We start from the raw sequence: 15,694 nt of genomic DNA on the forward strand, positions 1-15,694 counted from the left end.
GCAAAAAAAAAAAAAAAAAAGGTATTGACTGGTTCTAATCAGAGTTCTAAACAAATACTGTGTTTTTTGTGTTTAACCCCCAGCGCCCCCCAATCTCCGTGGAGCTAAACTGGAGAGAGAGAGAGAGAGAGAGTGTGTGTGTGTGTGTGTGTGTGTGTGTGTGTGTGTGCAGGGTGCCTGCAGAGAGAATAGCATGCATCTTGTAGATCTAAAAAAAAAAAAAAAAAAAGCCAAATAAACCTGTTTCTTGAATAAACCAGTACATTTCTGAAGTTAAAAAGAATCCGAAAGGAAACAGGAATTGACAGCTTGGGAGCTTGATTTTTGGGGGGAGAAAAAAAAAATTTTTTTTTAATTAAAAAACCCCTAATCTCCACATTTCTTGCTAGGCGAGAACCGAAGTTTGGAGGTAGACGAGCAGGCGAGCGGTCTGCCCGGGCGCAGAGCATGAAGGCCGGGCGGGCGCGGGGAGCGGGCGCCCGCCGCCCGGCGCGGGGGTGAGCGAGAGAGAGAGCGGAGCGCGTGTGGCCGGCGCCGCTCGGCCGGGAGCTCCCGCGCCCGCGCCCCGCGCCCCGCGCCCGCCGCCGCCGCCGCCCCTGGTGCGATGGCGCAGAAACCCCGTTGACAAGGCACTGCTTTTTCATGACGGTGAGTTTCCCTTTGAGTGTATTATAATTTTGTGATAAAAATTTCAAGGAGAAAAAAAAAAAACACACACAACCTCCTTCCTCTGCCTCTTTCCTTCGGGGAGGGGAGAACCGAGGGAGGGGGGGGGCTGGAGATCTATCTCCAGACAGACAGAAAAGAAAGAGGAGCAAATTAAACACCGAGTTGCCAAAACCAGGATATTAGGTTTCAGCCCAGAGAGCTATTGGCTAAGGCTGTGTTTTTTTTTGGGGGGGGGGTGGGTTTGTGGGTGGGTGATGGTGGTGGTGGGTGGATGTTTAATGGACACGGAGAAAAGGGGAATCGAGTGTTTATGCCTTTCCCAGCGCCGCCCGGGCCCCGGGAAGACCAAGTTCAGTGTCTCGGGCGGGGGCGGGGGCGCGGGCGGGCAGGGGGCGGTGGGGCCGGGCTGGGGGCGCCTCGGCGGGGTGGGGGCCCCGCCGCCTTTTTTTTTTTTTTTTTTTTCTTTTCTTTTTTTTTTTTTTCCTTCCTTTTCCGCGGATGCAAATTTCTGGAGCGGGGAGAGGGAGAGCCTTGGGAAGGGGGGTGGCGTGGCGGTTGGCGGTGGGGAGGAGAGGGGAGGGAAGCCTTTTAATGACTCATTGATTGAGCCGGTTTAAAATTAGTTGTGTGCGCGAGTGTGAGTGTGTTTTCCGCCCCCCGGAGCCGCCGGGAGCCGGGAAGGAGGGAGCGGGGCTCGGCGAGGCCGCGAGCGGGGGGCAGGGAGGGCCAGGAGTGACGGCGGCGAGGAAGAAAAATAAGCTTTTCCAATCTCCTCCCCTCGGTTTTCCCCCCCTCGTTTCTTTTCTCTCTCGGAAGCTCTTGGGTGTGAATCGCATTTTCTTTCTTCTCGGCAAAATGGACCCCGCGTCTCGGAGGGGGAGGGGAGCGGCGGGGAGGGCGAGGGCGGCGGCGGCGGCGGCGGGGACCGGCTTCCTCCTGCCTGGCGTCGTCCTCCCGGGCGCTCCCGCGGGCGGCGGCGGCGAGAGCCCCGAGCGGCCTCCTCCCCGTCGCCTCGCCGCCGGGCTCCGAAGCTGCGCCGGCGACCCGCGGCCGGGGCCGGGCGAGCCCTCGCGCCGCGCCGCGCCGCCGACCCGCGGCCCCGCCGGGCGCCTCCAGCCGGGCCGAGCGGACGGGGCGCCGCGGCGGCGCTGTTCGGGCGCACGGCGCGCGGGCTCCCGGCGGCTCGGCCCCCCGAGTCGCCCCGAATGCGGGATCTTTTTCGGGGGGTGGGGGTGGGGGTGGGTGCGGCTGGAAGGCGCTAAGATGGCGCTGGGCCTGGCCCGTCGCCAGGGCTGGTGGCGCAGTTGCTCCGCGGGCGCCATCTTCCCTGGCGGCGCGGGCGGCGCCCTCCGCGGACGCCTGGCGGGCCGGGGCGCGGGGAGCCGCGCGGACGACGCGGGGCTCCGCGAAAGGGGCCGGGGCCGGGGCCGGGGCCGGGGCCGGGGCCGCGGCCGCGCGGCCTGCGCTTGCCCGGGCCCCAGACCCAAGACACGGGGCGGCCGGCGCGGAGCGGGAAGGGGCCGGGGCGGGGCGGGGGCCGGCGGCGGGCGGGGGTCGGGCCCCCCCGCTCCGGCCAAAACGCGAGGTGAGGAGGGGGCGGTCGTCGGCCCCGCGCCCCGGCCCGGCGGGGGCACGGCACGGGGGCTTCCCCTGCGTCCTCCCCCGGTTGAAGCGTACAGCCAAACCGGGTCACACAAAAAAGATTTGCAAGAGCAAGTCGAGGACGACGGTGTCTGCCTGCGGTGACACGGTTTCCTGGGCGCCCGCCTTAGTGTCTCTTTAAAACCACCCGGGGAGGGAGGCACTGGTCGCGCCCCACACTGTGGGAAGGGTATGGGTTCCAGCGACCCCAAACCTCTCGTTGGCTTTCAGCATCAGTACGCCAAGCGGTAGGGACTGGGACCGGTTCCGTAGAATTCTGAGCTGAAAAATCAAACTCGCTCTGAGACTCTTGAGACTTTTTTTTTCTTCTGCCGCCCCCCCCTTAAAAAAACAAACAGAACAAAACCAAACCTGCACTGTTTGGGGATCCTCATTGAATATGAGGCTGCTTCTCGGTTCTCTGATGCCCCAAAGTGTTTTCCTGAAAACCACCCATATAAGTATTTATCTGACCTGTCTTAGATGTGTGTGGGCTTTTAACTGTTGTCAGTTGTTACTGAGAAGATGATTGGAAGGAGGGGAAAAAAGTCCCTAAAACTCATCTCTCTAAAAAATAAAACAAAAACAAAAAAACCTCATCTCTCTAGGAGTTCAGAGATGGAAAGTGAGTAGTTCATTCTAGTGGGTAAGAGTAACATAGTGGCACCAGGAGGCGTGTCCTTGCGTTTGTATATATGTTGTGGCTGTTGCAGACACCTTGATAAGACCTACCCTATATTGAACGCTGCCGAATGTATGTGCCTACTGCTGTACTTAACGCCTATTTACATCAGTCCTGTAATACTGATTTTAGTATCTCTTTATACTAGAGAGGAACTAGCGTTCACCCAGATACACAAATTGTTCCAGGTCTTGCAGTTTTAAATGATAGAATTGACCTTGGTTCCCAAAAGCCATGTTCTTGGCTCTACACCTGTGGTGTCCAAATCTGAGTTTCAGAAGCAAACTAGAGGGAGTTAGTTCCATTTTTTTTTTTGTTTGTTTTTTTTTTAAGATTTTATTCATTTACTTATGAGAGACACAGAAGTAGAGACAGGCAGAGGGAGAAGCAGGTTCCATGCAGGGAGCCTGATGTGGGACTCAATCCCCGATCCCTGATCCCCCCCAGACTCTGGGATGGTGCCCTGAGCCAAAGGCAGATGCTCAACTGCTGAGCCACCCAGGCATTCCCAGGGAGTTAGTTACAAATCTAAATGTAGATTTGTAACATCACCTCCCCTCCCCCTTATTTGTTAAGACCAGTTGGATTTGTGTGTGTGTTTCCTATCTAGTATGTTAGGCAGTCTCAGTTTTAAGCATCTTTCAACTTTCTGATGTCTCTAACTCCCCATTTTGAAATTCTGGCCCACCCAACAGACCCTAAATCTGAATATGTGGGAGTCTGTTATTCCAAAGCCCTCCAGGTGATTTCACTGTGATAGATGGGCATTTTGAATGTTGCTGTAGCACTCTATGCGCTATGCTCCTTGCCCTTTTTTGAATTGGAGTGAGACTTGAGGCCTATATCATTTTGACTTTCAACAGTTAATTGCTCATTCTCACTTTTATTTTTCTCCTCTAGCTGCCATTTATCAGATCATTGAAACTTTTCTTACAGAAAGGTTTAGCTATTCTAAGACTTTAAAATCTCAGTACATTCTCAGAAGTATATCTCATTCTGCTGAGAAGTTATATAACATACAGGCTTCTAGGTCTAGCTGGGCCGTCTAGTTTAGTCCACACAGCTGTGCAACAAAAATAGAATTGAATCTAGGATTGATATAGAAATTAGGAATAGGGTAAAGATCTTGGGGAGAAAAACCTAGAGGTTAATCCTTGGAAGAAAGGATTCTTTTCAAAATTTTGAATTGTGAAGGTATCTTTTGTGTTTGGGGAAATCAAATGGTGAAATTTTTCTAAACATGGGACCCTTTTATGCATCCAGGACACAGAAGGTCAGGAAGAAACAAGTAATGAATAGCAGACCTGACCAAAATGAGAGAACCAAGTCAGTGATGAAATCTAACTTCTCTGGACAGGGACCATATATACTTTTTTTGTGATGTTACTTTTAAAATAAATAATTGGTTAAAAAAAATAAATTAGCCTTTGGTGGAATTCAAGACAGGCAAGATCTCTGCCCTCATGGATTTATAGTATATTGGGGAAGACAGGAAATAAGACCCTATAGGACTTCCCTAATGCATCTGTACCAGGAGTTTGGGAGTTTTATGTTACTAAAAATGACAAGCTTCTGAAGAGCTTTCATTAAGGCAACAGTGTTTTTGTCAAGGGAGGAAGTGGAGAGGAGAACCAGGAGGCTATTGGAGTGGCCAGCCTAAGATTGACAGTATTTTAGGCAAATACAGTGGTAATGGGGATGGAGCAAAGCAGTTATGTTCCAGATATATTTTGGAGGTAGAATCAGAAGTATTTGCTTAATGGATTGGCTGTGGAGACAGGGAGGAATCAAAATGCCTTCAAGGTTCTAGCCTAAGCCTTGATGACTGACAGTGCCATTTGTCATTCTGTGTAGAACCTGTTATGTGTTTGAAATACTTGCAGGACATCCAAATGGAAAGTCAAGTAGGCAGTGGATATTCAAATTGAACTGTTAGGTGTGCGCTTAAGTTGTGGGAGTCCGTAGCAATATGGATGGTATGTCGTGGAACTGGTTGAGACCCTTTGTGATCATAGAACCCTAATATCAAACCATAAAACACTTCCAGGGACTAAGGTTTGGGCAAAAGAGACTGAAAAGGTTTAGCCATGGTAGTGGTTGAGTGGATTATCCTTTTCAAGAAAGAGGGAATAATCTCTGCCAAATGCTGCTGAGCATGTTGAGGATAGAAAAGTGACCACTAGGATTTGGCAACAGGGAAGTGGCTGTTTGACAAGTAGTTTCTGTGGCATATGGGGTTGAAAGCCAAATTGGAATGCACTGAAAGTGGAATGAGGTGAGATGAATGAAGCCCACTTCTTGGGGAAGTTCCTCTGTAAGGTGAGGAGAGCAACAGCACAGCAGTGGCTGGAGAGGGAGGTAGGGTCAAATAAGTGCTGCTTTTTAGATGATGGGGGATAGAAGAGCATTTGTTGTTTTAAGGATTTTATTTATTTGACAGAACGAGAGGGAGTGACAGGCAGAGGGAAAGGGAGAAGCGGACTCCCTGCTGAGCAAGGAGCCCAATGCGGGGAGGGGGGGTCCATCCCGGGACCCTGTGATTATGACCTTGAGCGGAAGGCAGACACTTGACCAACTGAGCCACCCATGTGCCCCTAGAAGACTAATGGGAATATCTAATAGGGAGAGACTAATGAAGAAGAGCAATAATACTACCAAAGGTACAGAATTCTTGAGGAGGTGAGAAGCTATTCAAAACACAAGAAGATGGGACACCTGGGTAGCTCAGCGGTTGAGTGACTGCCTTCAGCTCAGAGTAATCCAAGGCCCACATCAGGCTTCCTGCATGGAGCCTGCTTCTCCCTCTGCCTCTGCCTCTTTCTCTGTGTCTCTGTGTCTCTGATGAATAAATAGCACTTTAAAAAAAAAAAAAAGAACCTACACACACAGAAGAGGGTTTGCCTTTGGTGGGAGTCGGACAACTTGCCGAGTAGCAGGAAAGAAGGCAGAGAATATGGGCACAGTGCAAGGACACGCATGAAGTGGGGGTAGAAGACAGGGCTTTATTTTCTGTGTTCTCAGTGAAGTCTAAGGCAAGGCCAGCAGTTAAGGAAGAGGGGTGCAGACGGTTTGAGGCGAGGAAGTCCTCCACACCATCTCTTTTTTTTTTTTTTTTTTACGCAGAAACCCGAAGTAAGTTGCTGGGAAACAAGGTAGGATTTTTGCAGACTGTCTGGTTGTGAATTCAGATTCTTGGGTCTGAATTTGAAACAAGTTGATTCAGTTAGTTGAGTGGTTCTCTGCCAGCCACCACCAGCTGTTTACCAGGGAAGCCAAGAGCAGGCAAGGGATTGGTTTGACTGGGATTGGAGTTCCACCAGCCAGCTGTGACAGAAGAGTGAAGCTAGGGACCTGAAGGTGCTCCCTGCAGGTGGTCGTGGAGGGGGACGGGCAATTAAACTGAGGAAGCTTGGAGTGTTCCGTGAGTAGGAGAGCAAGAGAAGGCAGTGGGAGTGGGGACCATGACGTTAACCATGAAAATCATTCTCGATTAATAAAAAATGAGTTTATGGGGCACGTACCAAATTTCAAGGTGAGCTGGTGAAAAATTCTGGAGTCAGGTAGTGGCTGCAGCTGCTTAGTAGTTGTAAATGGATGGAAGGCCGCTGAGCCGGGCACTTAAAGACTAGATGTTGTATGTTTTACTGCAATAAAAAATGAGTTAACATCTAGACATTTGTGGCAGGTACAGGTGCTATTTGCACACTGCCCTGGACTATTTGCAGAGTACTGTACTTTCTGTGGAAGAAAGTAGCTTTATAAATCGAATTATAGGGCACCTGGGTGGCTCAGCGGTTGAGCATCTGCCTTTGGCTCAGGTCATGATCTTGGGGTGCGAGATCGGGTCCCGCATCGGGCTCAAGTCCCCCAGCAGGTCCTGGGGAGCCTGCTTCTCCCTCTGCCTATGTCTCTGCTTCTCTCTGTGTGTCTTATGAGTAAATAAAGTCTTAAAAAAAAGAAATTGAATCGCAAATTCCTGGGGCTAAAGGAGAGCGTCTCCACTTAACCATGGTCCCAATCTGTACAGAACAGTCATCTAGAGATTCTGGAGGGGACCAAGGAACCTTGTATATTTTCTTTCCTTGTTCACTAACTGATTCTAACCCTTAAGCGCAACATTTAAAACAAGCCGGGCACTCAGTAAACTTTTGCTGACTAAATAGTCTGACAACCCAGGTAGAGTAAAATGATAGGAACCAAAGGGATAGGTTGAAATCTACAGTGCCTTACACATTTTGGTCTCTGTGGGTAATGGGAAAAAGCAGATTACAAGCAAGGGGGGCAGAAAATTAGTACTGAGGAAATCCTTTTTTAAAGATTTTTCTTTGTTTTGAGAAAGACCGAGAGCAAGCATGCACACATGCATGAGGGAGGGAGAGGGAAGGGAAAAGAATCTCAAGGTGGAGCCTGACTTCGGGCTAGATCTCACAGCCCTGCGACCGTGCATGACTTGAGCCAAAATCAAGAGTTAGATGCTTAATGGATGAGTCACCCAGGCGCCCCATGGAAAATCGTTTTATAAAGAGTCAAACGATACTAAGTGGAAGTGTGTTGCACTTCCCTCAACCTCCCTGTCTGCATTATTTCCGCTGAGTGATGCCATTCACATTTTTATAAGGTCCTCTGTTCCCCAGCTCGCCTATAGAGTAACAGTAAAGTGAAATGAGAGAACAGAACAGGGTAGATTATAGGATTCAAAATAGATGTTTGAAAAAAAAAAAAGATGTCTGTGGTCTTTACTGAGAATATAGCAAGGTCATTTGTCAGGGGCAGAGGCGAAAGGGCTTTGAGTTTAAGGAGAGAGGATACATTCTAAATTTATAGAATATATCAGATATGGGGGAACATGGACACAAGAAATAGTACTTGGCTGTCATGAGGCAACAAGAATTCTGTAACATACCAGATCCATTTGCAGGGCATGGTTCTCTGTGGTCCATAATGTTCTTGAGTAGAAGTGGTGGAAGATGCAGTAAGTGAGGGGGCTAGCCGAAAGGAAGGGGTTGTTAAATGTGTGTGGGGAAGTGGGATTACTGACAGAAAAGGAATGGGATGTGGACTTTAAAGGAAGGCCCTAAAATGGGAACCTTATATGTGGTACCTCACTTCATGGAGATAGGAACTCAGGTTATGGCTCTGCTGGGGATGGCTCATCCATTTGTAATGCAGTTCAGGAGAACTCAGGGGGCGGGCCACATTGTATGGGAAAGTGGAAGAAAGAGGTCTTGGGGAGAAAAACTGGGGGCTTTGACCTTTTCTCCTTACCTCATGTTCTTGCATTCAAGAAAAGATCCTGAGACCTCACTGTACTAGGTCTTAAACCCAGGTTCCCCTTTCCCTTAATATTCAACAACTCTAATTCATATGGTTGTGACTTAATGACAAATTTCTTTTTAATAAAGTTGTAAAGTTGAACATTTTTTGGTTTTGTGGGTTCTTTGGCTGTCTTGCAAACACATTAAACACTTCTACCTGGACTAAAAATCCTGAATGTGAGAAAGTGAGGGAATGAGGTGTGAAAAGGACTGTCTCTTTAGAAAAGGCTTATCTCAGTTCAACCACAATCCAGGATGCTTCTTTGTATCATCAGACATTAGGTTTTATGTCCTGACCTGTAATTGAAATATTTTTCACAGGAAGAAAATGGAAGGAAAGAGTTAAACCTTAACATTAATTCAGGCCCTACTGGGTATTTAATATTATTAAATTCTCATAATAACCCTGGAGGTAGGTTTTGTCTGTATTTTATAGATAATGAAACACTGAGGTTGACAAAGGATAAATAACTTACCCAAAGTTGCTTTACTAAGGGTCAGAGACAGGGTTTGAATATATACTATAGATCCACACATCATATATTTTGCCATTGGTATTAAGCCCATGTATAAATTTAATCTATGGATGGGGATCCCTGGGTGGCTCAGTGGTTTAGCGCCTGCCTTTGGCCCCGGGAGCGGGGTCCTGGAGTCCTAGGATCCAGTCCCACATCAGGCTCCCTGCATGGAGCCTGCTTCTCCCTCTATGTCTCTGCCTCTGTGTGTGTGTGTCTCATGAATAAATAAAATCTTTAAAAATAGGGATCCCTGGGTGGCGCAGCGGTTTGGCGCCTGCCTTTGGCCCGGGGCGCGATCCTGGAGACCCGGGATCGAATCCCACATCAGGCTCCTGGTGCATGGAGCCTGCTTCTCCCTCTGCCTATGTCTCTGCCTCTCTCTCTCTCTCTCTGTGACTATCATAAAAAAAAAAAAAAAAAAAAAAAAAAATCTTTAAAAATAAATAAATAAATTTAATCTATGGATGACTGCCTACTGAACATTTTAATATCTTAAAATTGGATGACCATTACTTCAGTAGGAAGAATAGGCAAAGGTAGTGCTTTTATAGATAAATAAAAACTGTGATGAAAGAAAACAAGAGTCCCTTCTAGTGATCGTTAAATTCTAGATCAAAACAGTTATCCTGCCCCTTCTGCAGATAATTCAGTTTTTATTTGCATAGCATGAGTCAAACATGGGGACCATTTTAGCTCTATATTTGGTAGCAATCAGAGAATATGAATCATATCTTTCACTTAAAAAAAAATCCTAATCGGAAAAGAGAACACTGAGGACCTTAATTAAACATGACATGGTGCAGCTCAAGTTGTTCTCTTGCTTGGAATATCAATGTAAGCACAGTAATTAGAAGTACAGATTTTGGGAGAAAGTATTTAAGATGTTCAAAGAGTGATTCACTTTAAGGAAACATTCTTTTAAAGAGGCAGTACTGGAGAGGGAGGGGGAGGGGTTTGGGGTAACTGGGTGATGGGCGTCAAGGAGGGCTCATGATGTAATGAGCCCTGGATACAATATGCAGCTGATGAATCACTAACTTCCAACTCTGAAACCAATAATACATGTGAATTGAATTTAAATAAAATAAAAAAAAAATAAAGAGGCCATACTATAGATTGAATGTAAGGCATATTACTAAGTGTGGCCAGTAAGATAACATGTCAAAAGGAATTTTTTGTTTTTTACTTTTTGACCATACAAGAAAGCTTAGCCCTGATAGGCAGCAGTAGTACATCATGAAACATTCTCACTGTAGAGTCTGGAGTTCACCAGGGCTGACCTGCAGCTCTGGAACCTCCTGCTGCTCACTGAACAGTTTGAGGCATGTGTGAGTTGAGTTCTTCACACAAGGCTTTAAGAACTAACTTGAATTTTCTTCCTTGCCCAATGAGAACCGACCCTATCACTACATATTAGTGGGAAGCCTAAGTTGGGGAGATGAAGAATTTCAAAATCTTGTGGTAAGTGTAATGTCAGAGAATTTCAAAATTTGGTATGTGGACTGTCAATATTTTGACCATAACTAAAGAGTAATAAGACTGCTGTTGTATGTATTAGAATCAACTATACTTAAAAGTTGCTTGCAGTGTATTTTAGATAGGACTCCTGTTGTCATTTTCAAAAAGATAAATCAGCTTATCTGGTTTTTTGGTTAAATTTTTATTTTAGAATTGTGTAGTGCTCCTGGAAATTTTTTATACTGCTAGGGCCACTCCCATCAGTGTGTTTTTAGCAATAAGTTTTAAAACCCTAAGCATTTCCCCTGAATTAAAAAAACAAAAACAAAAAAAACAACCCATAGTTGTTGAGTGAGTTTAGTTTCAGTGCAGTATAACTGATAGTTTTATGAATATAAAATAAATTAGGATCACTTATAATTTATTTTTTTAGAAATCATTTCTCAGGGCACCTGGCTGACTCAGTCAATAGAGCATGTGACTTCTGATCTTGGGGTTGTGAGTTCAAGCTCCACGTGGGGTATAGAATTACTTAAAAATAAAAGTTAAAAAAAATCATTTCTCTGGGCAGCCTGGGTGGCTCAGCGGTTTAGCGCCTGCCTTCAGCCCAGGGCCTGATCCTGGAGACCTGGGATCAAGTCCCACGTCAGGCTCCCTGCATAGAGCCTACTTCTCCCTCTGCCTGTGTCTCTACCTCTTTCTCTCTCTCTCTGTGTCTCTCATGAATAAATAAATTTTTAAAAAGGAGGTGTAATAAATATTTTAAAAAATCACTTCTCAATAAACACAACTGGAGAAACCTGGATGCCATTTTGGGAAATTAAATTTAAAATCTTTGTGTTTGGCAAGCGCATTAGTTACAAAGTTAGAATTCATATCAAAGAAAGTTTTCTAGAACAAATTTTAATGTTTTAAACTGGATATTAGGGATCCCTGGGTGGCGCAGCGGTTTGGCGCCTGCCTTTGACCCAGGGCGTGATTCTGGAGACCCGGGATCGAATCCCACATCGGGCTCCCGGTGCAGGGAGCCTGCTTCTCCCTCTGCCTGTGTCTCTGCCTCTCTCTCTGTGTGGCTATCATAAATAAATAAAAATTAAAAATAAATAAATAAATAAAATAAAATAAACTGGATATTACCTGAGAAGTAGAATACTAGATTTAATGTGGGAGATCTCTTAAAATTTAGAAGTAACTCTCTCCATGTAGAGACTATTACCTACAAAAAAAAAAAAAAATCAGATTTTTTTCCTCCTGATTACTAAGAGTAAAAGCTATTTTTGTATGGTTTTGATTTGGAAGTATTTCTTCTAGGATTTAAAATAAAAATCAATGCTGCTATATTTAGACTCAGGCGTTTCCTAGAAGTGCAAAGAAATATATTTAGAAATAGGTCACTTTTTATTCTTCCTATTTGTATTCTGATTCTCCAGATCTCTGAGCATTTTAGGATTGGAGAGATCTATGGGAGCCCAACCCCTTTGTTCTAGGTGTGATCACACTTACAAGATGAATATTTAGGGAATCCCTGGGTGGCTCAACGGCTTGGTGCCTGCCTTCAGCCCAGAGCGTGATCCTGGAGTCCCGGGATCGGGTCCCATGTCAGGCTTCTGCATGGAACCTGCTTGTGTCTCTGCCTCTCTCTGTGTGTGTCTCTCATGAATGAATGAATAAAATCTTTTAAAAAAAAGTGAATATTTACAACTCGGTATGTTTGGAACTGCTTCTATCCATAGACCTTAAGATGGCTTTTTTTTTTTTCCCTCAAGATTTTATTAATTTATTTGAATGAGAGATAAAGGGGCAAGGGAAGAGAGGGAGAAGCAGACTCACCATGGAGCAGGGAGCAGGGCTTGATCTCAGGACCCCAGGGCTTGATCTCAGGACCCCAGACTGTGACCAGATCCCAAGGCAGGCTCTTAACGGACTGAACCACCCAGGCTCCACAAGATGGCTTTTTTTTTTTATATTCAAATTTTAAGACTATTTTACTTATTCGTCTGACTTCTATTTTTTTTTTTTAAGATTTTATTCATTTATTCATGAGAGACACAGAGAGAGAGAGAGGCAGAGACCTAGAGAAGCAGGCTCATGCAGGGAGCCTGATGTGGGACTCGATCCCAGGACTCCAGGATCAGGCCCTGGGCCAAAGACAGACGCTTAACCTCTGAGCCACCCTGGCGTCCCTCATCTGACTTTATACATCACACGATATCCTTATTATTTTCTGTTACAGCATATGTCACATAGATAAAACCATCTGAAAGTAAATGTCCAGAGAGAATAATAGAAAGAAAAATGAAATTTGGGTAACCATGCTCTTTGAAAAAAAGAGGTGAGGAGGACCTTCACATACCTTAGATACATAAAGTGGACATTATGCCATGTAAAACACTGAATGCATACCAAGGAAAATTTGCTTATCTTTTTGATGATATCTTCTAAGTAATAATATATTACTGTATATGCATTTTTCATTTGCACAGCCATGTTAGTTTTACAGTTAAAGTAGACATATAATCAACTAAGAATTTACCAGAAGTCGTGAAGGAGTCTGTTCATAGAGCTTTCCCACAGATCCTCACAGAGGGAATTGTGCATGTGCTGCAGTCAAATTGAGGAAAAGATCTGCAGCTCATGTTAGAAAACTGTCTAAACAGGGCTTCAGAAACACACATGTTGTGGATATAACACAACATGCACAATATAGAGAGTAGGCTTAAGTGTTCATGTAAATGAATATTTTAGTTCTATAAATATCTGCATATGAATTTAGATAAATTATTTTATAGAACACATTTTCATTACAGGTAAATACTCCCCAGCTAAAACTTTCTGCTATCAGTAGATCAAAAAAAATGTGACATAAAACCTATTGACATTAACTTTGTTTTTTTTCACATGTTACATAATTTCCCAACTCATAATTCTCATTTAAAATATATTCTGTGTTTCATATTGCGTAACTATGAAAACATTACCTTGAGCTTGACTCTCAAGAATGTCTTCAGGTTATAAGATGCCGTGAAAGTCACAAAGCAAAAATTTTCCTTTCAGAGTATGACATGAATTTGTCACTGTGTGTATAAAATACTTATATCCTTTTAAGATTAATTTAAAAGTATATATTCTAAATTTTTCATATACTGCTTTCCAAAATGTTTCTTTTCTAAATGGAATGTCAAAAATGAATCTTTTGAAAAAACATTACTGTATCTACTCTGAAAGAAAAAGGCACTGCTCTGGTATTTCATCATCAAATATTTGTTTAGTGCTAATATTGTACAGAGCACTTAGAGGTTACAAGAACATGTAATCAAGTTAGGTGAATAGTAGGTGCACACAGAAAAAAACACAACAGTGTATGCTAAGTGCCAAGTGAGTGGTACAAGTGAGAGCAAAGGAGAGCCTTTTATGTGTGTGACAGCATCCACCCATTCATTCATTCAGCAATTATTGAGCACCTAATTTGTACCAGATGCCATTCTGGGTTCCCAGGTCCTTAGTGAAGAAAAGACCAAGCCCCTGCTCTCATGGGAAGACAGACAATAAACCTAGGTAAACACTATAGTAAGATATAGGAGGGAAAATAAAGCAAAATAAGGAAAATGTAGAGTGCTGGGGGATGGAAAGGTGGTCATGGTAGGTCATGGATCATCTGAGCAGAGACTTGAAGAAAGGGACAAGCTTGAAGACTGAAGATAGCTGAAGGAACCGCATTCCAGGCAGAGAGCAGCCAGTGCAAGGGGCTTGAGACATGAACATGCCTGGTGAGTTCAGGGCATGGCAAGTCAATGAGGGATAGAATCTGAGGGAGGGCAGAGGACCTGGGGGGGTGGGGGGCAGAGAGAGCAGTTGTGTAGGGCATTGCAGGTATTCACAGTTGAGGGTGGAAAGGACTTTTACAGTGAAGAAAATGAGGATTCATTGGAGAGTTTTGGCTTGTTTTATTATTATTTTTTAAAGAGGAGGCGAGCCAGTGAGGAAGGTTCTTTGATCGAGTGAGAAGTTTGTAAAAGAGAAAAGAAAGGGGGGGGGGGGGGGGAATGGAAGGCTGGGAAGGGACTTTGGGATCAGTTTGTGAAATGCACTAAATGCAAAGTCAAAGTATATGAATTTTTCCCTTACATACTAAAAAATCATAAAAGTTTTCAAACAAGGCAGTTGATGTGACTTAAAGAAGCATTATAGTTAATAATAGCTTTGGAACCAGACAGATCGGAGCTCCACTCCTTGCTCTTTTCCTTTAAGTAAATTACATAACCTCCCTGAGGGCATGTGCCCAGATTCTCCCTCTGGATTGAGAATTTACCATTCAGAGGAAGTTTGTAAGGATCAAGTGAGATCATGCATATAAAGATTTACATAGTGCTTGACCCTTGTGGGTCTCAGCTATCACTGCTGTTTAAAATTATTGCCATAAAAAAGTAATATTAAAACTTTAATGAAATGTATGAATGAATGGTTCCTTAGGAAATGAAAAGGACTTTTTGTCTAAAGTGAATTATTCCTGTCAGCCACTATTTCCTTCCAAGACTGGGCATTGCCCCTTGAAATTCCTATTAGTGGGCAGCCCGGGTGGCTCAGCGGTTTAGCGCCGCCTTCAGGCTGGGTTGTGATCCTGGGACCCAGGATCGAGTCCCACATCGGGCTCCCTGTGGGGAGCCTGCTTCTCCCTCTGCCTGTGTCTCTGCCTCTCTCTCTCATGCTCTGTGTCTCTCATGAATAAATAAGTAAATAATATTTAAAAAAAAAGAAATTCCTATTAGTTGTATAGTCGTGTCCTTTTTTTAGAAGAGCAGGGGATGTAATACAGTTTCCCCCAAAACATTTAGAGATCAAATCTAACAGATTCCCATCTTGATATTCCCAGTTTAGTACAAAAAAGCCTCTGATTTAGCCGCAGAAACCTGGTGTCACTTTAAAACCCAGTTGTCAGAAATTAAGTTCCTGCTGAACGCTATTCTGCAGAACACAGCTTTAGAAAATGCTGAGAAAGTAGGGGGGGAAGCATATGGGCTTTGATTTCATTTACAAATAAAAATGTACCTTAAATATAAAAATGTACTAAAGAAAAATAGTGAAAAAAAAATCATGTTCCATGGTATTAGCCCAGGATGCCATAACAAAATACCATAGGCTTATAGGTGGCTTAAACAACTGAAATTTATTTTCTCACAGTTCTAGACACTGGGTAGTCCAAGATCTGGGTCCTGGCCAATTTGGTTGCTGCGCAGGGCCCTCTCCTCATTTGCAGACAGCTGTGTCCTCACATGAGCTCTGGTGTCTCTTCCTCTTATAAAAGTACCAGCCTTTGGGCACCTAGGTGGCTCAGTTAGTTAAGCGTCCAATTCTTGATTTCAGCTCATTTCATGATCGCAGGGTCCTAGAATTGAGCCCCAAGTTGGACTTCG

General features: G+C 44.7%; 1 protein-coding gene across 3 annotated transcripts in view; it reads left to right on the forward strand.

The window, feature by feature from the left end:
* Positions 1-414: 414 nt before the first annotated feature.
* Positions 415-15,694, forward strand: part of BICRAL (BICRA like chromatin remodeling complex associated protein) — a 78,991-nt gene continuing 63,711 nt past the window's right edge. The window contains exon 1 of one of the 3 annotated variants that reach the window (XM_025990922.2): positions 415-648. The gene's annotated coding sequence lies outside the window, so the exon portion shown is untranslated. Of the gene's footprint in view, positions 649-946; positions 1,019-15,694 lie in introns of those variants that run through there. The other 2 variants (XM_025990923.2, XM_072732170.1) reach the window with 2 other exon arrangements.

This window comes from Vulpes vulpes, chromosome 1, assembly GCF_048418805.1.
Source record: "Vulpes vulpes isolate BD-2025 chromosome 1, VulVul3, whole genome shotgun sequence".
Classification (NCBI taxonomy): domain Eukaryota; kingdom Metazoa; phylum Chordata; class Mammalia; order Carnivora; family Canidae; genus Vulpes; species Vulpes vulpes.